This window comes from Mercenaria mercenaria, chromosome 5 (assembly GCF_021730395.1).
Source record: "Mercenaria mercenaria strain notata chromosome 5, MADL_Memer_1, whole genome shotgun sequence".
Taxonomy (NCBI): Eukaryota; Metazoa; Mollusca; class Bivalvia; order Venerida; family Veneridae; genus Mercenaria; species Mercenaria mercenaria.
Window position 1 is genome coordinate 48,063,448 of NC_069365.1, and position 24,393 is coordinate 48,087,840.

Genomic DNA, 24,393 nt, shown 5'->3' on the forward strand with positions numbered 1-24,393 from the left:
TCCTATTGCTTTTGACACATGCGATATCTTACAGATCTAGTTATCCAGTTCTAAATATAACTATTACTCTTCCCCAACGACACTTCTTTTTTTAACTGGATAATAAACTCAACTTGAAAACGCAATTTAACCTTATGATGTAAATCAGTAGCTGTATATTAACTGGTGTAATGACTGTAATTAAAACGTATTACTTACAAATAAGCAACGAGGGTTGATCCGGAAGTAGCGCCACTGCCTTCATTGCTTAGTGAACAAAATATCAAATTCTGATATCAATAACGACAATAACGTGCAGCGATTACCATTACCAAGGATTAGTCAGCATTACATTTTTATGTTATTTTCAGAATTTATTGCAAATAGATCAAGGTACTTGTGTAGGAATTTCTGTTGTTTTATCATTACCACACACGTTTATATTGCTCAAATAATATTATGATTGGACATCCCTCTTGCAAATCAAGGCTTTGAATCCTGCGAATCATCATGTATATTGATTTTAGGATAGGTTTCCTTCGCAAACTAATTACTCTGCATCCATTGAATTCAGATACTTAGCTGAGCTGTTTGTCATCATGAGGTTCAGAAGTAGGTCGTGCTCTTACATTTATCATTCAGATCATCATTCATTTAGAAAATGAACTATGGTCATATAAGTAGTAATCAAAGCACTCCACTGAAAACTGGATAAACTAAATCACTTCCAAACATAAAAGAATCGGCATCCCAAACAGGGTTTCCGACAAACATCTGTACGGTGCGAGTGACTCCAATCATCGATTTTCACATAACGTAGTTAAAATCTACAAACAACTGAATATAAATGCTGCATTACTTTAAAATGACTGAAACGGCTTCTATGGAAATCATTTGCTTACGTTTTGTTTAAGTAAGTTAGAACACATCATTTTGTACCTTTAAGCTACCCTGATTCGAAGAAGGAGGTACATCAGACAAAGTGAACTGGCAAACGACAGTAAACAGAAGACGTTGTGTTTAAATGCACATAAAAGTCAGTAGATTAATTTTCAGTATGAATTTGTCATTTGAGCAGGGCTAATTACATGTTGGGATTAGTTAACAAACTTTGGAGCTATAGATACCAAGAAACTATTAAATATTAGACTAAGTATGAAATCAGTATATCAGCAAACAAGTGCAGGCAACTGCAGATTATAGCAAGAAAAGTTTAAACTCGAATATAAAACACGATAAGTAAACATCTTACCCGTATTTTATTGCTAGGTTTAGTTTTACAACTATCAAACTGGAATATAATCATGTACACCTTGATATAGGGTTGAGAAAAAAGTTGATACATTTGAAAAGAAAACAACAAGGTTGTTAGTCTCTGAAATAGGAGTTTCCTGTTTGACCTTTGTCCTTGATAGCTTTGTAAATATTCTTAACTATTTTGCTCATTTTTTTTAAACAAAATCCACATAGAAACCATTCAGGTGAAGTTCATTATACAAAAAAAATCATTTTCACATCTTATGTCGTATCACTTAAGTTTCAACAAAACACAGTTTAGAAACGAAATGGGTGGATTAGTCAGCATAGCTTTCTTAGCTTTTTCTTTTACTGGTTTCTTACCACTGTCGTTAACTGAATTGTAACAAGAGGACCATGATGGTCCTGAATCGCCCACCTGTCCCGACATGACCCAGTTTTGAACTGAGTATGACGTCGTTTTTTTTTCTATTATTTGACAGAGTGACTTAGTTTTTGAGCTCATGTGACCCAGTTGTTCTGAACTTGACCTAGATATCATCAAGATAAAATTCTGACCAATTTTCATGAAGATCCATTGAAAAATATGGCCTCTAGAGAGGTCACAAGGTTTTTCTATTATTTGACCGAATGACCTAGTTTTTGAAGGCACTTGACCCAGTTTTGAACCTGACCTAGATATCATCAAGGAAATCATTCTCACCAATTTTCATGAAGATCTCATGAAAAATATGGCCTCTAGAGGTCACAAGGTTTTCCTATTTTTATACCTACTGACCTAGTTTTTGACTGCACGTGACCCAGTTTCAAACCTGACCTAAATATCACCAAGATGAACATTCTGACCAATTTTCACGAAGATCCATTGAAAAATATGGCCTCTACAGAGGTCAAAAGGTTTTTCTATTTTTAGACCTACTGACCTAGTTTTTGACCGCAGTTGACCCAGTTTCAAACTTGACCTAGATATCATCAAGATTAACATTCAGATCAAATTTCATACAGATTTCATAAAAAATATGGCCTCTAGAGAGGTCACAAGGTTTTTCTATTTTTAGACCTACTGACCTAGTTTTTGACGCAGTTGACCCAGTTTCGAAATTGACCTAGATATCATCAAGATGAACATTCAGACCAACTTTCATACAGATCTCAAGAAAAAAATGGCATCTAGAGAGGCCACAAGGTTATTTTATTATTTGACCTACTGACCTAGTTATTAAAGCCGCGTGACCCAGTTTCGGCCTTGACCTAGATATCATCAAGTTGAACATTCTGACCAATTTTCATGAAGATCCTTTCAAAAGTATGGCTTCTAGAGAGGTCACAAGGTTTTCTTATTTTTAGATCTGCTGACGTTGTTTCTGACCGCAGTTGACCCAGTTTCGAACATGACATAGATTTAATCAAGATGAACATTCTGATCAACCTTCATACAGATCCCATGAAAAATATGGCCTCTAGAGAGGTCGCAAGGATTTTTTATTATTTGACCTACTGACCTAGTTTTTAAAGGCACGTAACCCAGTTTCGAATTTGACCTAGATATCATCAAGTTGAAGTATCTAACTTAAATTCATGAAGATCCATTGAAAAGTATGGCCTCTAGAGAGGTCACAAGGTTTCCCTATTTTTAGAACTACTGACCTAGGTTTTGATGGCACATGACTCAGTTTCAAACTTGACCTAGATTTCATCAAGATGAATATTCTGACTAACTTTCATGAAGATCAATTGAAAAGTATGGCCTCTAGAGAGGTCACCAGGTTTTTCTATTTTTAGACCTACTGACCTAGTTTTGGATTGCACATGACCCAGTTTCCAACTTGACCTAGATATCATCAAGATAAACATTCTGACCAACTTTCATAAAGATCCCATGAAAAGTGTGACCTCTAGAGTGGTCACAAGCAAAAGTTTACGGACGCACGCACGCACGCACGGACAACGGACGCTGCGCGATCACAAAAGCTCACCTTGTCACTTTGTGACATGTGAGCTAAAAAGACTAATATAGGAAAGTCAATAAATATATACCTTCGTAGACTATATTCTGGTTTAAACATTAACGTTATTAAACAGAAAATCAAATCGATTAGTAAACTATTTCAATTATTCATTTTAAGGTGAAATACATATGGATGTTAAGAGCCTGAAAATACAGGACAAACCATGTTTGTTACATACACAGCAAATCTAGAAATATTCGGACCCTTTAAAATATTTCTAGCACTAGATGTCATAAACACACTTATATTTTCATTCTCCCTTATCTTATTAAATGTAATTCGTTTTATATGATGCATAAAAACAATGAATATATCACCATCGAATAAATTCATATATTTCCATATGGACACACTCGAGTATATTGATTTGGTTGCCATATTTACGTTATTTAATTCTTTGACAAATACATGTTCGTTTTGGATTCATGTTGTGCACAACCAAACGTAATACTAATATTATAGGATTAAATTATTTTTCTGGTGATCATGCATGTGTAAAATAGAAAAAGTGGAAAAACTCTCGTAAAAATGTTGCAGGCTCGGTTTGACGTAGACTGTTAAACCCTGCTCTGAATAAAGCCACGAATAGGCTTTATGTTAAATGTTTGCATTAAAAGGCGGGTTATACACTATGCATGAACAAAAGAAAAAATAACTTAATCATCCGCACCAATCATCAATTTTAAATGATTTTGCTCTACGCATTAAAAATCTCGCTAACAATTCTTTATCAAATTTTGAATCCAAACTATGACTATTGGATAGTAAATGACCCATCTAATAAAGTAAATGATCACATTTAATAAGTTTTGTTTAGAAATCAAAAAGTCATCGCCGTTTTTCGAATATAACTGTTACCGGTTTCGGCATTGTCACAACGCTGAATTGCGATAAGATGGTTTTATCAATGTGTGAACGTTTCAAATGAACTAGTTAAGTTTGTTGAATTAATAGGTATATAAAAGGCAAATACCTTGCTTAAGTCTTATTCCTAATATCCAGTATCAAACTTCGCGAAATGAAAATTAATCTCAGATTTAAATGAATAAGTGGCTGTCAGTACACTATGAAGCCCATGTTAAATTGTATGATGACAAAGTGATAGCATGGTCTGGCGATCAATATTCCATTGAAAGTATTGGAGAGTATCGCACAGTATCATTATAACCATTTCACTGAAAGGAGCGTGATCAAATGGCTACTGCAGTGTGGAGAACCGTGCCAAATACAACAATTTGTAAGACGACTCTTATGCATGGAGACTGAAACAAATGTGTGATAGAATTTGAACTCGACTGCTTACGTTCTTTTTAGTTAAAAAAACCCGTACATAGAACTTAACCTATAACTATACATAGAAACGTTTGTGGAACGGCTGATTGTGCTACGGACAACGCATATTAGCAATAGGTTATGTGCGGGATATAATGGGACACTGCTTTACATTTATGGTTTTCGTGATTTATGGTATATGTCTTATCTTGCTGAGGTCATTTTGTATATCATTTCGTTTTTCATAATCATCATGTCATCATTTTGAATTGAAGCAGAATATTTTTTTTTTAGGTTTTAAGTCTCAAGTTTCATTATCCATCTGTTTAAAACCTAAGTGTTCTTTCTAAATATACATCAAACAGAATGAATAATTTTCTTCAGTTTAGAGAGGTCAAGATTGTTATAAATAAATGCAAGTTTATTACATTTTTTTTTGCGTTATGGGATTAATATTACGCCTCGTTATATTTTGGTTTTACACTAGATTAATAACATTTTGACACTGACGTGGTTTTCAGTATAAAAGACGTTGGTTAAATTGACTTTGTCCGTAATTTGATATTTCAGCTTTAAATCTAAACTATGATAAAAAGATTTTTACATTTGTATCTTTCCACATTGGATTGTACGTGTATTGTTTAAATAAAATCATAACAAGACGTTTCTGCTTCATATCAACACTAGAACTGGCTAAGCGCCCATAAACAATAAAACTAAAGTTAAGATTGCAAACGAAGTAAAATTTGTGTTGTTGTACAATTCTTATATCGTTTCAGATTTTTTCAAAAACCTATATTTAGATAAATCTCCACATACGATTTTAAAGGACTAGTTAAAACCAAAAAACAAAACAAATAAAAACAAAACCGGACATATTTTAATGATGTGCAAATAAATAAATCAAGAGAGATTTTCAGTCTAACGCTCATATGTCAGTTTCAGCTTTTAATGCCAGCTATCAAACAATATGCTATCACATGTAATTCACTAAAACTAATTTGTAAATTTAATTAAAAGCAGCGGCGATATTAATGCCCCTTGAGACTTCCATGATATCAAATCTTGCAAGTTCTTCACTTGACAAGCTTTTTCATGCAACTTGACAACCTAATGAAATGACAAAAAAAAATATTGAGATGGAATACTGACATCCTATTACGAGACACAATATTCATGAGATGAAATTAGTCTGTTTACGTAATATGATTGACTTCATTCATCTAAAATTTGTTTAACACATTAACGCAGAACATTCATATATTTTATCAGTATGAACAAAACATATGAATAGTGTTCCTGTCTATGGAACTTAACTTTGATACAGTTTACGAATCTTACCTATCAGCAGTCAACCGAACACCAACACTGGTGCCATGACAACTTGCAAAATCAGTTCCAAGTAAAAACAAAATGTATCTGTTGTCATTTAAATATGTAACAGAAAGTGAAAAAAAAGATATTTAGGCAGAAATGGAATTTTCTGTAAAGGAGCAACGACAAAGTGGAAGAATTTGACGGTTTCCAAAAATACAAAATTATGAATCAAATAACAAGATTCGTTTGAAGAACTACAAGGAAACTAAAACAATCTGTATATGAAAGGTAATAAAAAGTGCAACACCACTAACGCCCCCCCCCCCCACCCCCACACTAATACAAACTCTATTTTAGGATAACGGTGAATTGAGACAAAGAAATTTTGGACTGAGTTAGAGGTGTTAAACATTATTCTAAGAAAAAAAGGGTTATTACACAAAACAATTCCGCGTAAACATTTCATAATAATGCGCATGAAGAAGTTGTACTCATTTATTCAGTATGTGAAATATATAAAATATTTGTTACCGGACTTGATGTATGAACGTATGATTAATTTGGTTATCCTGCAACTATTTTTTTTTTGTCGTCGGAAAATGTCACACAGTGCCTTTTAACTACTTTAAGACATGAAACAAATCAACAAAACCGTCTAAACATTTAATCGTAGAACTACAACAGCACTGAAAATAGTTTTTCCTAAATAATAACTGATACTGTATGTCTTTAAAGGAATGGACTACTAATGTTTGCAGGAGAAACACGATAAATGCAAGATCAATCCGCATAAGTGCAATAAAGTCCAACAATGATAGAAACAACATAGATATTTGGCAGCTGGTACCATCACATCAAACATATTGCTTCTTTGACACATGTGATATCTTCCAGATATATCAAAGACGTCGGTTTACACCATTCCATTCTTACGCTCATTTTCTCGTTCGATACTGTAAAAGATTAGATTTATTTATTTCATTGTCATCAAACGGGATAATTAACGCTGCATAAATTTAGGGATAATTGGACCCGATAAGGTGAGTCAATTGCTGCCTCAGTATTTTCTTTGTTGGTTTAATGAAGGTAATCACTGACTAAAGTGCAGTTATACAAATGTATGCTTTGAATCTTGTAAAATACTGCGGAAATTGATTTTAGGATCGTTTCTTCCCAAAAATAATTGAATTATATATCACTGAATGCAAATAATTAGTTGAGTTCTTTGTCAATATGTGGTTCACAGTTAGGTCAGGCTTTTAAATTCTCCAATTAGTCCAGCCAATATGTACATTATAATTAAACATAATTGACCAGTTGTTTGTTTAATAACAACATCGTAAAAATAATAGGGCTCTTTCAACAGATTCATATAATATCTCAAGATCTGTTTCATATGGTTTAAAGTTTGGTTAGTAACAAGCCTGACTGGCTATTTTTAATCACAGTTTTCATTAAAAGTTTATTAAACACCGAGTAAGCTCGTAAATTGATTTTTACATTAGCATGATCAGTCTTGATTTAGAACTTGTTTCAAAATATGATACATTCCACACCTGCCAAATGGAAAGGATGCATTTTGATAGTTGTTTTTTTTTATTTTACTAAAACAGCAAAACAGGCATCCTTTAAACCGAAATCTGTAACAGTGACTATTCTCCTCAAATGAAAGAATGTTTCTTATTACAATGTACAATCAAAATCATCGTTCTCGAATTTGATTTTTTTTACCGGTAATATTGGTTCCTTTTGCTTTTCTTAAATATAAACTGCTGAACTTAACAAATTGTGTTTGGAGTACATTTGTTTTTGCAAACGGTGTCTATTTAAAATTTACATTCCGTTCAGGCGTAAATATATGAAGCTTCTAGTACAATTACCGTCCAAAATGGATACATTAAATTTCAATGTGACAGAATGTAAATGCATTGCAGTACGATCATATCACAATCGAATAATTGCATATACAATGTATTTCCATATAGAATAAACAACTTCAGTTGATTAATTTTTTTACTTATATAAAATGTCCCTTCTGATTCATGAAATAAATGATCAAATAACATTTTAATCAAAATAGGGAAATACCTTGTTTTAGTTTCAAACTCTCGAAAAATCCATTATATACAACATATATAAATGGAAAATAATCTAAGATGAACACGTGACCATAAATAAAGACCTGCTAATCGACATCACGACAGAAGTTGTTATAGAGTAGAACTACCTCAGTTGCACAATCAGCGCTGATAGAAGAGTTCGTAAATAATATCTTTGCGACTTTCTGACAGCAAGTTCAAAGGCAAATGTTATCGAAGCAAACGTACGGCACAATTGGAACCCAGAAGAATGTATTCTTGTCTCTAAATGTCTCTTGTTTTTATGCAAATTCAGAAAAAAGATACGCTTATGTGTAAAATCTGTCAAACTACGAATTGCGAAAGACAGGTATAGAATACATGATCAAAGTAATGCTACTTTTTGGAATATAGGGCGCTATTCACGACCGCGAATAAACTGGGACGTTTTTTAAACATGTAGGGGATTGAGTTCAGAAATCTTTTGAATTTTATGTTTTTGGGATTATTTGCAAACTTGTTTTCATTTACCAAAACAGATTTCCTTTGTTATATCATTTCACTTTTAAAAACCACAAGATTAGTCATATTGTATGAAGCAGGATCAATTCTTCATTTTTCTAAAGGCATATTTGTCTCGGACACACAGCTTAATTCGTCGTCCAGACAGACATGAATCTTCTAAAGTTAGTTTCGCCCAGCTGTCACCATGATTTAACAAATAATCAATGCATGTCCTAAGACATCTGTTTATCTGTACGAAAATCAAGAATTGTGATATAGATAAAACCAGCTGTTGGCCATACACATTAATTTAATGAGGTATAGGTTTGTTCTGTTAAGATATCAAAATTGTTAGATTATCACAAATGAACAGGGTGCATATTAAATTGAGGTTTACAAAGAATGTACGCTTTCTTTATTTTTTGAGAAATGTCGATTTAGGACTCTGCAACAGTATTAATTAAAGAGGTCAGTTGTCGTCTATATTTCCAGCGCCGTAGCCACACTGAGGCAAACCGAGGCAGTTGCCTCGATCAGAATTTGAGGAGCAAAAAAAAAAAAAAAAAGAGTGAAAAGTAGGCCTTTCACACTGATGAAAATTTCAGTTATAAAAGTTCATAAAAGTATATTAATATGAAAATTTCAGTTATAAAAGTTCATAAAAGTATATTAATATCACGAGAATATAACATAATATAATCTGCCTCATGACATCATTGAGGCAAGGTGAGTAGAAATCCTAACAGCCATATTGATAGCCTTGTCCATGCCCTCTCCCCAAAGTTTGCTGAGAAGTGAGCTACTCATCAAAGTCGAACCCAATTATTTATTATTATTATCAAATTTAAATCCAAAAACGCACCAGAGGCCACTATTTCGTACTGAATTTTCAAAATATTTCAGGGGAAAAGCCCCCTGAAAACGAGGGTGAACCCTCTCCCGTACCTTAAAAATGAGACCAAAAAAGGCACCAGAGGCCACCATTTTATACCTGTATTTCATTTCTTCCATGGGAAGAGCCCCCTGACCCCACTAACTTGAGAGGATTCTCCTACAGTACCTCACATTTAGACCAAACAATGCACCATAGGCCACCATTTCGTATCTGTATTTCAAAATTTTCCAGGAAGAGAACCCACTGACCACCACTAGAATGAAAGGGACCCCCTCCCATACCTTAAAATTCAGACCAAAAATGCACCAGAGGCTACCATTTGATTTTCATACCTTTATTTTAAAATTTTCTAGTAGGAAACCACTTGACACCGACCCCAACACGGACACAGTCCCCACTCCTTGGTTATAAACTAATAAACTACTAGTATACTGAAAAATAGCATGTTGTATGTCTTTACTGGTGGTTTTCTGATTTTATTGCCTTTCAATTACAAAAATGATTGTATCCGAGACCATATTAGAATAGGTTAAATCCTCAATTAGCCTTGTTATAAATATATTTTTTCTTAAAATATGAACGTAACTGTGAAATATAGGGCTAAAAGGACGATTTCACTGCGATATAAAACAGTTTGAGAGTGCTTTAGAACACACCAGAGACGTTCTGGGGAAAATCCGGGGGACATGCCCCCGGATCCCCCTAGATTGCCTCGGTTAAAATTTGTGTCTGGCTACGGCACTGATTTCATTTGGAAATTTTCATTATATAAGACTCAATTTGTTTTGGTCCTTTTTCAGAATCATGGAGTTCATTCAATGTTACTGTGATATTCCGAGAGTTCAATCTATTTACGCCACCGGAAGGGTGTGTGAAGGCATTGTACATTTCATAACTTGTCATGAACATATCCAATTAAACCGAGCCTGTTACAAGTTTGCGTGGTTTCGTTCTATTTTACCGAATGGTGTTCTATTACAATTTATTTATTATTAAAGTCTCATTATTCATGTGATGTTATATATTTATGATAGTCTTCCATCTCCAAGTTCCATGTTGCTGCAGCAACCGTAAATTCGTATTTTGACTCAGTCTTTTTACATTTTCTAATACTTCGGGATCGAGGGGTCCATGTAGTCTGTATAATACTAATCTGTTACGCCGCGTGAACATTATACAGTTATTGACTTTTGAGCCATTGGATATGATGTGATATTCACCGGAAGAAGGCAATATTGACCGAGGCGATAGCCGAGGTCAATATTGCCCTCTTCCGGTGAATATCACATCATATTCAATGGCTCAAGAGTCAATAACTGTTTTATTATATGAACAAATATTTATTGCAACATATTTAATGTTTGAAAGTAACAATAACTATGTGAAACTTCAATTCTATTTTTAGAAAGTCATGTTTAATGGGAAAAACCCACTAACCATTAAACATGAAATATATTTTGAAAAATGATGAGCGGTTTCGGCCAATGAAATTTAGGTTATTTTTAGAACATATAATAAACTCATTTAAAACAGGGTCTGCTATTATGTTTATAAGTTGCATTTTTCACTTCCGTAGGATTTATGTTATTGATTTTATCATACTAGACAATTAACAAGTTCATTTGTCTGTAATATAATGATCTATTCAATATTGATGATTTAAGCTTAAATAGAAAAAAAGTATCGCATATTTTACAAAAGTTTTATGGATAAGCTTACATATTTATACAATAAAACAGTTCAAAGAAATATATTTAACACTAAAATGTTGGCATCAGCTGAATAAGGAAAAACAACAACAACAACAACAAAAACTTGCAAAATGGAAACTTCTTGAAAATATGTTCAACTATAAAAAAGCAATTACCATCTCATGACAATTGAATCAAACAAAACTAAAGCATTTAAATAGTATAGATATTTTTGGAAATGTATTTAATCTGCTTTGAATGTAATGATAAGTTTTTAGTTATAAAAAATTATTCCGATTGTAACCGCAATTACAAAAGAAATATATGGTATTTATTGTGATTGCCGTTCTAAAATATCTATGTTGTATACACGAACACCGGCTGATTGTCTGTTTTTTTCCATTAAGCATTGACTTTTGCTTTTATCAGAAGTAGTCCTTTCAGCATTGATGGTACGATATTGACATTGTTTTGTGCCCCGTTAATGGTAGTTGTATATTCGGTTCACTTTGTAATTGTATTTAATTAGACATTCTGATAGTTTCCAGTCTCTATTTGACATTAGCCCATAAATGAGCATTGCTATAATGTGTCCAATGTGTCTGTAGAGAGGAAAGGAGAAGTATAATAAAAGCAATGTAGGTCTGAATAAATTAGGCAGAGGCTAAAAGAGAGAAGAAACATTGGACTTTGATAGTATGTGATATATATTCTGTCCTTTAACGTTTTGCGTCAATCATGATTGGACAGGGATAGGAAATAGACCTAATATTGCAAGTACAATAGCAAGTATCTCGAATTTTAAGGAATCAAGCGTTTTACTCCGAGATAACTGAAATTCGACATAAGATAGAATTTGTGTATTTTTTTTCGAGACGGGACTTGAAAATATATTCGAGATAACCGGAATTTTGAGATAAGCGCGTTCGAGATACATGTATCGAGGTTCACACGCAGTTTGATATTTTGAGCAGGAAAAATCGCGATTGAATATACAGGTTACGAATAAAACAACAACTTTATAAAAAAAATCATCTATTCAAGTATACATGCACCTGTGCAGGATTAGTAGTTACAGTTGATTTTATTGTTAATTGTTGTATCGCAGATATGAAAAATCGAATCGTTATACAATGTTTGTTCTGTTTTCATCTTTAATCAACTGGTTCTGTTCAATATTAATACCAGACATGTTTCATTTGCATATTTTGCTGATTTGTAAGCAACTCGTGTCTATAATTCAATAAAAAAATGAGAGAATGGATCAAAGATCTGATAAAGGAGAAAAAAATAGATACATCGGCAAAGTTCACAGAGAAGCAATCAGTCATTGTCGCTGTGCTTTTTAATGACTTAACTTTGATGCTGTTTTCTGGTTGCCTATCAACATAATTTTTTTAATAATTATAATAAATACAAAACGAAAAAGAACGGTGTTATTATGACATAACCTATAATAACTCGCTTTTTCAAATTTTATCTGAAATAAAAGTAGAACGCAAATTGTTAAAAACTGGAACAGAGTTGAATTCTTACAACTTCTATTTATAACTATTGCGTTATTCATAGACAGACATTGCTTATATTGAATGCCATTCTTTATAAGCCATTGATCTGTCATTGATCTGTTATAGAAATGTGAAGTTGTAGGCAGAGAATCCTGCAATGGATATTGAATATAGGATCGCGTTCCTTTTTATACTAATTTGGTTCCATATCATTGATTCCAGATATCAAATTAATGACTTTCCATTGTTCTCATAACAAAATGATGCTTTTTCACCCTCCAGTCGTATTATCTTACAAATGATAAACCAATGGAAACATTGTACAAACATGCTTGTTTATGGGTAGAAGTTACATTAAAATAACAAATCGTCTTTCGATAAGAATTCAATTTTGTTTTGTTATTACATTCGCGTAAACTGGTTGTTCCATATACTGATTTTTCAATCAATACAATATTATGTGGTTTTTTTTCACTAACTGAAGAGAATGCCACGAATATTTAGAGTTTAAAAAAGCTTGATCAGAAAGCATAGAATTCCACTTTAAAAGGCGTTTGAGATGTTGCGCTTTAAATTTCATAACCGCTCATAAACAGACTGAAAAATCGAGTCTACTGTCATTTTGCTCGGCTGTATTCTAATAGAAATTTTGCCTATTTATTTCAATGCAATTGTTTTCAGTAACATAAGGCACGATTTCTGTATAGATAAATGATTAATTTGACTTTATTAACTAACCAAAGACTATGTAGGCTCTACTAAAGTTTTATAACATGAAAACATGTTTGGCAGTTACCGACATTAAACTATCCTGTTACACTGTTAAATTTCGTACCGCTTGTTCTAGTAATCAAACTCTATGATCGTCTCCAGCTATGGGTAAAGTTACAGGTAGCTTTCACGTTTGAATCTGATTAACCTACTTCTATAAACGCAACCTTACTTGATCTAATAACATAAGCTGATCTTGAACATAATAGCACAGTATAAATATCGGAATAACTTGACCAGACAAGACAAGTCCGTAGCTATTCATCATTTATTCAGTTTTCGTCATTGACAGAGTGGCTGTAGCTGATATCAACAAGTGAATGAAGTATTGCCCTGCAATACAAAGTCCCCTACTGGAAGGTACCTAATTTTCTCTACTGCAGTATAACATAATGAACTGATATCTGTCAATGATGTATAAACAATATTGTACTACATATACAATATGTTATAACAACACACTTGGATTAAAATGTGCATATATAAAAACCCACAGTTGTTTTCATATTGAATTTTTTTGGCTGATTATAAAAATGTTATCATGTAAGTTATTTATAGTAACAACAAAGGGAAATTTATCTTCAAAAAAAAAAAAATCTATATAATACAGGTCCACAAGAAACTCTTTACCAGGTAGAGATAGGTCAAAATACACCTAATAATTGGATGTAACATGCATGCTGTACCACAGAAAAGTGGTCTCAATTTTTCTCTACCGCCAGTAATAAAAATGTTACAATAAAATCTATTTATAGTAAAACAAAGGGACGTAATTCTAAAAACAAGGGTGCCTCATGGTGGTGAACATTTTGGTCCCAGTTACATCAAAATCCCTCCATGCATGAAGAAGAAATGTTCCTTACAAAGTCATTCTTGAACTTGACATTTGACCTCTAAATATGACCTTGACCTTAGACCTAGGGACCTGGTTCTGGCGCATGACATGTTGTCTCATCCAGGGGAATATTTGTGCCAACTGATATCTAAATCCTGCTTTGCATGACAAAGTTATAGACCAGACAGGAAAAAAATCCCCTTGACCTTTGATCTCAAAGTGTGACCTTGACCTTTAAGCTAGGGTACTGGGTGTTGCGCATGACACGTCCTCTCACCATGGGAAACATTTATGCCAAGTAATATTGTAATCCCTTGATGGATGACAGAGTTCTGGATCGGACAGGGAAACACCTTATTGACCTTTGACCGCCAATTGTGACCTTGACCTTTGAGCTAAGGATCTGGGCTTTGTGCTTGACATGTTGTCTCATCATGGTGAACATTTGTGCCAAGTAATATTAAAATCCCTTCATGGATGGCAGAGTTATGGACGGGACAGGAAAAAAACTCTGTTGACCTTTGACCCCAATTGTGACCTTGACCTTTAAGCTAGGGGTCCGGGATTTGCGCATGACACGTCGTCTCATCATGGTGAACACTTGTGCTAAGTGATATTAAAATCCCTTCATGAATGTCAGAGTTATGGACCGGACACGAAACAGACCCTGTTCATGCTATGTTAACATTTGACTGCTAAGTGTGACCTTGACCTTTGAGCTAGGGGTCTGAAAGTTGTGCATGACACATTGTCTTATTATGAGGTACATTTGTGCCAAGTAATATTAAAATCCCTTTATAGATGGGAGAGTTATGGACCGGACAGGAAAAAAGCCTTGTTGACCTTTGACCTCCAATTGTGACCTAGACATTTAAGCTAGGGGTCCAGGTTTTGCGCATGACACGTCGTCTCCTCATGGGGAACATTTGTGCCAAGTAATATTAAAATCTCTTCATGGATGGGAGAGTTATGGACCGGACAGGAAAAAGCCCTGTTGACCTTTGACCTCCAATTGTGACCTTGACCTTTGAGCTAGGGGTCCGGGATTTGCGCATGACACATCATCTCATCATGGGGAACATTTCTGCCAAGTAATATTAAAATCTCTTCATGGATGGGAGAGTTATGGACCAGACAGGAAAAAAGCACTACTGACCTCTGACCTCCAATTGTGACCTTGACCTTTGAGATAGGGGTCCGGGTTTTGCGCACGACACGTTGTCTCATCATGGAGAACATTTGTGGCAAGTAATATTAAAATCTCTTCATGGATGACAGAGTTATGGACCGGACACGAAATTGCAGACGGACGGATGGACGGACGTTCTAACGAAACGGTATTTATGTGACACCCCCATTGTTCTCTCTATTGTTCTATCAGTCACATAAAAAGAAAAAAGTCACATAAACAGAACGGAATGAATGACATCAAAGAGAAAGTACCGTTATGAAGTCACTTAACCATCATTTCGCGGGCACGGACAGACGGACGGACGGACGGACGGAATGACGGAAAAGTGCATTCCTATAGTCCCCGAAACTGGTTTTCAACCAGTAGGGGACTAATAATTGATAATTTGCAATGAAAAAGTCTAGGTAAGGACTTTGTAACTGAACATAGGTATTGATAAAGAGGGTACTTTGCCAGCTCGATTTAATAACACTATGAATTATTGAATACAGATATTACATTGAGCATATAGGTCAGCAACAAACAACTCAGTCTTAAATATCATGTCAGATGACGCAGTTAAAGATGTGGCAAGAGCTGTTCAAACAATAGGGTCATCTACTGACCATAAGCTATTAAGTTCGTTTGTTGTTGACCGAGGTGTTCATTACTTATTGGACAAACATGTCTTCAGTCTCAAGATCTCGGGGAGCTTAACTTCTAATTTATTTAAGTCTAAAGCATAAAGTGTTAGACCAAAGGCAATCACACTATCAAATTATGACCATTCTATCAAATTATGACCATCTTATCAAATTGTGAAACCATGTATTTTTTTTATTTATTCATCGCTAACTAGATGGTTTAACAACAGACATTCAAACTGAACGACAGACAGACAATCTGTAAAACAATACAAACATTGAACCTTCCAGACCTTCATGCAAACATAGTTCAAGAATAATGACGTTATGAACCCATAGCGGTAAGGGGCAAGTATTTCAATATCAGCAGTAAGACTGCGGGGAATCATTTAAAGAAAAAAAAAGAGTTACTTTTATTCTTAAATATGCGAACTGTTTCCAACCTCTTCATGTATATATGAGTAGCAAGTGTTCGTTTAATTTCTTCTGCTTATCTTTAAACAGGCTACCTTGCACGATGAAGAAAGTATATTAGACAAACTATCTGGCCAATGACGAATAACAAAAGTACATTTAATGATATTATTCAAATAAACAAACTTTTGGCCCATGTACGCCATAACATATATGACAAACAAGAAATTAAGACTTGTTCGTAACAGCAAAACTAATACAGTCACGCTATAGTGGTGAAGTTGATAACAATACTAAAACAAGGCAGTCTGAACGACAGCTAAATCCCCCGCCACTGCTATGGATAATAAAAGGGTAAAACCTTTGATTTTAGCTGTGACCTTGACCTTGAACTGACATGGCTGACTCATGAATTCTGCACAACGTCTTGATGAGGTGATCATTTGACCCAAGTTTCATGAAAATCCTTCAAGGGGTTTAGGAGATGCAGAGCTGAAACCTTTGACCTTCAGTTGTGACTTTGACCTTGAGTTGACATGGCTGACTCATGAGTTCTTGATGAGGTGATCATTTGACCCAAGTTTAATGAAAATCCTTCAAGGGGTTTAGGAGATACAGAGTGGACACCAAATGGAAGGCTCAAACCTTCTACCCTTAGTTGTGACCTTGACCTTGAGCTGGCATGGTTGACTCATAATTTCTGCACATCGTTCTGATGAGGTAATCATTTGACCCAAGTTTTATAAAATTCCTTCAAGGGGTTTAGGAGATATAGAGCGGACACGAAATGGAAGGCTCAAACCTTTGACCTTCAGTTGTGACCTTGACTTTGAGCCAACATGGCTGACTCATAAGTTCTGCACATCGCCTTGATGAGGTGATCATTTGACCCAAGTTTGATGAAAATCCTTCAAGGGATTTAGGAGATATAGAGCGGACACAAAATGGAAGGCTCAAACCTTTGACCCTAAGTTGTGACCTTGACCTTGAGCCGGCATGACTGACTCATGAGTTCTGCACATCGTCTTGATGAGGTGATTATTAACCCAAGTTTTATAAAATTCCTTCAAGGGGTTTAAGAGATATAGAGCGGACACGAAATGGAAGGCTCAAACCTTTGACCCTGAGTTGTGACATTGACCTTGAGCTGGCATGGCTGACTCATGGGTTCTGCACATCGCCTTGATGAGGTGATCATTTGACCAAAGTTTTATAAAATTCCTTCAAGGGATTTAGGAGATATAGAGCGGACACAAAATGGCAGGCTCAAACCTTTGACCTTGAGTTGAGACCTTGACCTTGAACCGACAAGGCTGACTCATGGGTTCTGCACATCGTCTTGATGAGGTGATCATTTGACCCAAGTTTGATGAAAATCCTTCAAGGGGTTTAGGAGATATAGAGCGGACACGAAAGTGTTACGGACGGAAGGACGGACGCAGACCATTCCTATAATCCCTCCGCCACGGCGGGGGATTAATAAGATAATCTTACTGACGTCAAGAAAAACATTAATGCTAACATATACAAATGTGCAAATATCCTTACTCGTGATGATGTCATCTATCAGCATTGACTCGGATTGATAATTTATATTTTTTATTATTAAAGGTCACACATTATGCATTTAAGACTTTAATATCTAGCCATCATACTGCACTGGATTTTACACATATGTAACTTTGGATTTTACATTTATGTAACTTTGGATTTTACATTTATGTAAGGCTATATACATTTATACATACATATAGCATTTGATTTCACGTATGTATAACAATGGATTCCATTATGAAAAGTAGGAATTAGTGTTTTATTTCTAATTATCTAAGAATCATTTTCTTTAAAAAGTGTGTTGGATATACATTTTACTTAATTGTGCATTTTAAAAAATGTTGCAAATTGTTAACCGATCCAATAAATAAAGAAATTAATATTTCTCTTCTGCTCTTAGATACCAATAAGTACTACATACATGTATGTCGATCAGACGAAGAAGTAGAAAAGACAATAAAATGCATATTTCTGAAAGACATTTGAAAACAAGTTATGTTAATCTTTGAAAAAAAGTAATGTATGTGCATGTGTAGGCCCATGGAAAGCTACACAGAAAGCGTTAAGTTCGAATATAGAGTTCTCTACTGCAACATGCTTATTTTAAGTTTTGTATTACTTCAAATGTAATAAAATTCCTTTGCTTATTTCCTCATCTGCATATACAATATCTAATTGGTACATTAAATGAAAAACGTGGTACATTTGTCATTTAGTTAAAGTGGAAGCTTATACAATACAAGGCATACATATGGACAAAATGAAAATGTATTGATTGATCTACAAAGCTTTGTCTTTTATTGCTTTCTTATCACTTTTGTTAATGACTTGTAACGAAACAATTACAGGAGAATCAATAGACATATATCTACGAAGGTTATACATTCCCCGTTAAAAATAACATTTTCGACCAAGTTAATACTGTAGTTTTGGTATCATTTGCAATGGTTTTATTTTTGCCTTTACACGCGAATAATATGACTCGCGAATTCAAAAATATTCGTGAATATCTATCTGCATCATGTCCAATAATAATAATAATAATAATAATAATAATAATAATGAAAATAATAAAGAAAACAAGCACTCACATTTCACGATTTCTTAACACCGCAGATAAGAAATGTTGGTAACGTTATACCAACAATTAAATCCCTAAATTAAGCTTGTGCAAACATTAAATCAGTCCAATCTACAATAATTAGTTAAGTTCTTCATTGTTTTGCGTGTATTTCATCCGGATGTCAGATATTAAACTTGAAAATCAAACCTAAAAAGCATTTACGTCACATGGAAAACAAGACCCAACAAAGCATGAGTCCCACATAGCATATAATTCAGATTAAATTGAACGGCGTATATTCCTACGCTTCTATAAGCAAATAGTGCTTAAAATAACAAATTTAGTTTGATTTTATTTTTCATAAACTTGAAGAATACGGCATGCTATAAAAAGAATCTCTCACAGGTCGAAGGTGTGGGTAGAAATATCCGGATCGTGGGTAACTGTTTGCGGTAACTGGTTATCACCTTTACAGTTACCCTCAAGCAATATATTTCAATCCGCACCATCGACTACTGGAAAATTCTTATAGAAATACGACTGCATACGGAGAAGCAAACGTGTGATATAGTTTGTTTCAGATGAAAGTCACACTGATTTGGTTCAATTTAATTTACCAATTTTTATTGATATCATCATGTTGTAGTTGCTTTCAAAAGGCTTTAGAGCAAATTCTATTATATCAGTGAATATATGAATAGTTAAAATCCATAAATGGAACCAGACCGATACTCATTCTAAGTTAATTTTGTTGAAATGGTCTCTGTACATTTATTTTTGTACCAAAAGTGTATGTGAGTAAAACTTCATATGAGGTATATAACTGGACATTGCTTTAAAATGGTGTTGAAGTCTATTATTAAAAGGTGTTGAAGTATTATGTTTCCGAATTGAGTTATATTAAGTTTTCAAATTTAATAAATATGTTTATTGTTACATCAGTTGGTGTTTCACCCTTACCCTGCTAAATTTCTATAATGAACTTCAATTTGGACAGTATCATTTAATTAACTGTTAAAAGGGGTGCATACCAAAACGATACTGACTGAATGGCGTACAGTGCAGGCCACGATCAGACTGCACGGATGTACAGGCTGATCATGATCTTCACTGGTCGCAAAGGCAGAATCAATCGTCTCCAATATGATAAGGGTTAAGAATAATCAGAGTGCTTTTAATATATAAGGATTAGTTTCTGCCTTTTCAAGTCTCTCGGACACACAACTTGAATTTTATTCCAATCAGACCTCAATCATCTCGAGTTATTTCCGTGTCGTTAAAGCCGAGCTGTCACCATACTTTAACAATTAATCAATGCGTGCCATAAATGTCTGTATGATACGCAAGTGCTGGCATCTTGCCATTTCCACTTCCAAAGTTGTTGACCATATTTACTGATGGAATTAATTTATCCTTTGTCCTGCTTTATGGCAATTAAAATCTTCTTATTTAATAAGAAAAAAAAACAACAAAAAAACAAAAAAAAAATATTTGCTTGGGTGTAATACATATCATATAAAGTTTATTTAAGCCTAATGTACTGGTAATATAACCTTTGACTAAAGAAAAGTTTATTTATCTCTCATATCACAATCCATTCATCATTCCTGATAATCACAGAAGCATTAAAGCAACCTAGCTTGAAAGTAGAGTACTTTGCTCACTGGATTTATCGATAGATTAACAACATGGGTATAAATTGGTTCAAAGAAATATCACATGCCACGCTGAAAAATTTTCATCCATACAATAATTCAGTTTTTAACATAATATAAACAAGGAATTGTTTATCATAAAAATTATCACCATCTCGTGACAAATGAATCGATTCCAATAAATAAAGAATATGAGTATGTCTTTTTTTTGTAGTATTTAAATGTACTTTGAAATTGAAAAATGCTTATCATTCGTACAGTTTCTCCTTTAGTAATAACAATTCCTAGGCCGCAATCACAACATAGCATATATATAGCTGCTCTGTTCAGATATCTGTGTTTTGGCGAAAATCATAATACAAAAAAAACATCAAGTTTAAATCTGAGCTTCTTAACTTCATTACGCAAGGACGTTTCCTTATACCGTAAAAAGTAGTACTCTCGACACTGATTAGACGATATATTATTGTTATATATTCATTGGCTGATGCTTATAGATACTGTGCCCTATGTTATTGTCATTTAATGACACATCTGATAGATTCCATTCCCGAATTTATAGTAGCTCTTAAATTAGCATTGCTATAACATGACCATTTTGTCTATTTTAGGAAAGAAGAAGCTCAATAAAAGCAAAATCAGACTAAATGAATGAGACAGAGGCAAGATACAAGGACAAGTCGGAATCTAGCAGATTCTTATATAAATTCTAACATAAACAGTTTGTGTCACATGTAGTAAACAGAAATTAATATTACAGGTCAATTCATCTTGCAAGCACGTTTAGCAATTAGAATTTGGAAACGACCGAATAAGATGGTTCCAAAAACATCATTCTTTTCTGGTTTTGTTTTAAAATGCCATTACAAATAACACAAGATCTTTTCTGAAAATTATAATACTAGCCTTATAACAAGGTACATCAGACGAAATTCTGTTAATTACGTTTTAAAAACATCAAATGTAGGTATGCATCTCGATGTTGTATAGATTTATAAAGGTATGTTTAGTACTGTTGAATACACAGGCCTTTGTTTTTCTACTGTACAGCTGTGTAAATTACGTTGCTTTAAAAAAGTTGGATCTGTAGTGTTATGCATGCATTAAACAAACGTTTAAATTTACAGGCACTGCAATCAGCTTATGTTTTATCTACAATTATTATACTAATCAAAATGTATTCATATATCAAAAATAACATCTGATGAATCAAATGTTGAAAATGGATAAACTTTTCTTACTTTTAGTATTTTTGTTATTAAGTAAAATGTGTATATGCCCTTCATATTTCTATGCATTTTGAAAAATGAAAATGTAATTTAACCGTTAATTTTAATGGAGTTCATGAGGTTAAAGCGAAAGATATCGAGCATGCAAACACAAATTATTGCCAGAGATCTAATTTATCTGACTTTGTCAATCTGATATCGAACATTTGCTGTCACAAACTATGTATTATTATACGTTTTAAAAGCATTGATTACCGAACCCTTTTCTAGACATTCGCAGTTTACTCTTATACGACGTTGTCTGCGCATGATTTTTCGTCACGTATAACAGGTTATTAGGCTAGTATCATAATTATCGGAACACTCCTATTATATCATTTTAGTTTTAATGAATTGAAAACATACGTAATTATTTCGTTATCACCGTGTTTACATTTAAATCAAGTGGGTTTGTGTATGATTTACATCAAACTAGTCACGTGTGCATTTTTATACGCCCGAAGGGACGTATTATGTTATGACGCTGCTGTCCGTCTGTCCGTCTGTCCGTTAGCAATTTTGTGTCTGTCCGTTAGTAATTTCGTGTCCGCTCTGTAACTCTTGAACCCCTTGAAGGATTTCAAGGAAACTTGACACAAATGTTCACCACACTGAGACGACGTGCAGAGCGCATGTTTTGGATGTCTCGCTTCAAGGTCAAGGTCAAACTTAGGAGTCAAAGGTCATATCAGTTTGTTTTGTGTCCGCTCTGTAACTCTTGAACCCATTGAAGGATTTCAAAGAAACTTGACACAAATGTTCACCACACCAAGACGACGTGCAGAGCGCATGTTCCGGATGACTGCTTCAAGGTCAAGGTCACACTTAGGGTCAAAGTCATATCAGTTTGTTTCGTGTCCGCTCTGTAACTCTTGACCCCTGAAGGATTTCAAAGAAACTTGACAAAATGTTCACCACACCAAGAACGTGCAGTGTGCATGTTCCGGGATGACTGCTTCAAGGTCAAGGTCACACTTAGGGGTCAAAGTCATATCAGTTTGTTTGTGTCCGCTCTGTAACTCTTGAACCTGGAAGGATTTCAAAGAAACTTGACAGAAATGTTCACCACACGAGACGACGTGCGAGTGCATGTTCCGATGACTCGCTTCAAGGTCAAGGCACACTTAGGGTCAAAGGTCATATCATGTTTGCTTTGTGTCGCTCTGTAACTCTTGAACTGCTGGAAGGATTTCAAAGAAACTTGGCAGAAATGTTCACCACACTGAGACGATGTGCGGAGTGCATGTTCCGGATGACTCGCTTCAAGGTCAAGGTCACACTTAAGGGTCAAAGGTCATATATGACTTTGCTTTGTGTATATTGCTCTGCATTGCAGTGCTCTTGTTTTTATTTGGCAGATCTCTTTTTTGTACTTACAATTTTTTTTTGAATTACTTCCCTTTTATGTTACTATAAATAGCTTATTTTGAAACTTTTTTATTATTGGCCGTAGGGAAAAACCGAGACCACTTTTCTGTGGTACAACATGGATGGTACTTCCAATTTTTAGGTCTATTTTTACATACCTGTACCTGATAAGGATTTTTTTGTAGGCCTTGAATATTTTTTTGTGGATTTGTTTTTTGAAGTTTTCCTTTTGTTGTTCCAGTCCTTTGGGCTACAACAGTCAAGTTCTTAAAATTTTGCTCCCATCCTATGATGTAATCCTTCGGGCGTATATTGCCCCGCTTGGCGGCGCTCTTGTTTCTATATGTATAAATAATAACTTACTGTAGACCTTTGTCTTCATAAAGGAAAACAGCTGTGACAGGATGGAACATTTAATAAAACATAAGAAGTATCTTGACAAAGATCTGGGAGGAGCTGTGGTTCACAATTAGCGGGCTGCTTAATAAGTTTAACATTTCAATTCAATGTTTATCGTAAATTCATTTGAAATAACTTCTTGTTCTTTGTTTTATCAAAGAATCTGAAAATAACACTTAACTAGGACTCGATTCAATGTTGTTAAATTCTGGTCCCTTTGGATCATGGAGTCCATTCAACATATGTGTAATAGAGTTCCGCTTAAGCCGGTGCTAGGGGGAGTGATTGGTGTTGCACATTTCGTTACCTCTCATGAACAGACACGATCAAACCAAGTCTGCTTTTATAATAATATTCCTCTTGGTTGCATTCTTTGCTTCCAAAAGATCTTTTTATAGATTTTATTGTGTCTGGACAGGATGTTTGACCGTTAAATATGACAGCTGCCGTTGCCTCGTCTGAATAATAAATTGTTGCATCCATATCGTCTACTACACATGCAAAGTAAAAAACCTTCTTTTACTTGACCAAAAGCATGGCAATTTATTTCCAATTACTTTAAACTTTAAACATATACAAATGTTTATGATCTCGTATTTTTTGTTAATGAAACATTTTTGAGACAATTGGTTAGCTCACCTGAGCAATGCTCAGGCGAGTTATTGTGATCGCTCGATGTCCTGCGTCTGTCGTCTGTCTGTCTGTCTGTCGTCTGTCAACATTTAGCTTGTGTATGCGATA

The 24,393-nt window shown here is 34.3% G+C and overlaps 1 protein-coding gene across 2 annotated transcripts in view; it reads right to left on the reverse strand.

Moving 5' to 3' along the window:
* LOC123557126 (uncharacterized) overlaps positions 1–24,393 on the reverse strand; it is a 120,941-nt gene that overhangs the window by 90,922 nt on the left and 5,626 nt on the right. Inside the window, exon 1 of one of the 2 annotated variants that reach the window (XM_045348399.2) lies at positions 4,219–4,342. The exons of the other annotated variant lie outside the window; for it this stretch is intronic. The gene's annotated coding sequence lies outside the window, so the exon portion shown is untranslated. Of the gene's footprint in view, positions 1–4,218; positions 4,343–24,393 lie in introns of those variants that run through there. 2 annotated transcript variants of the gene reach the window in all.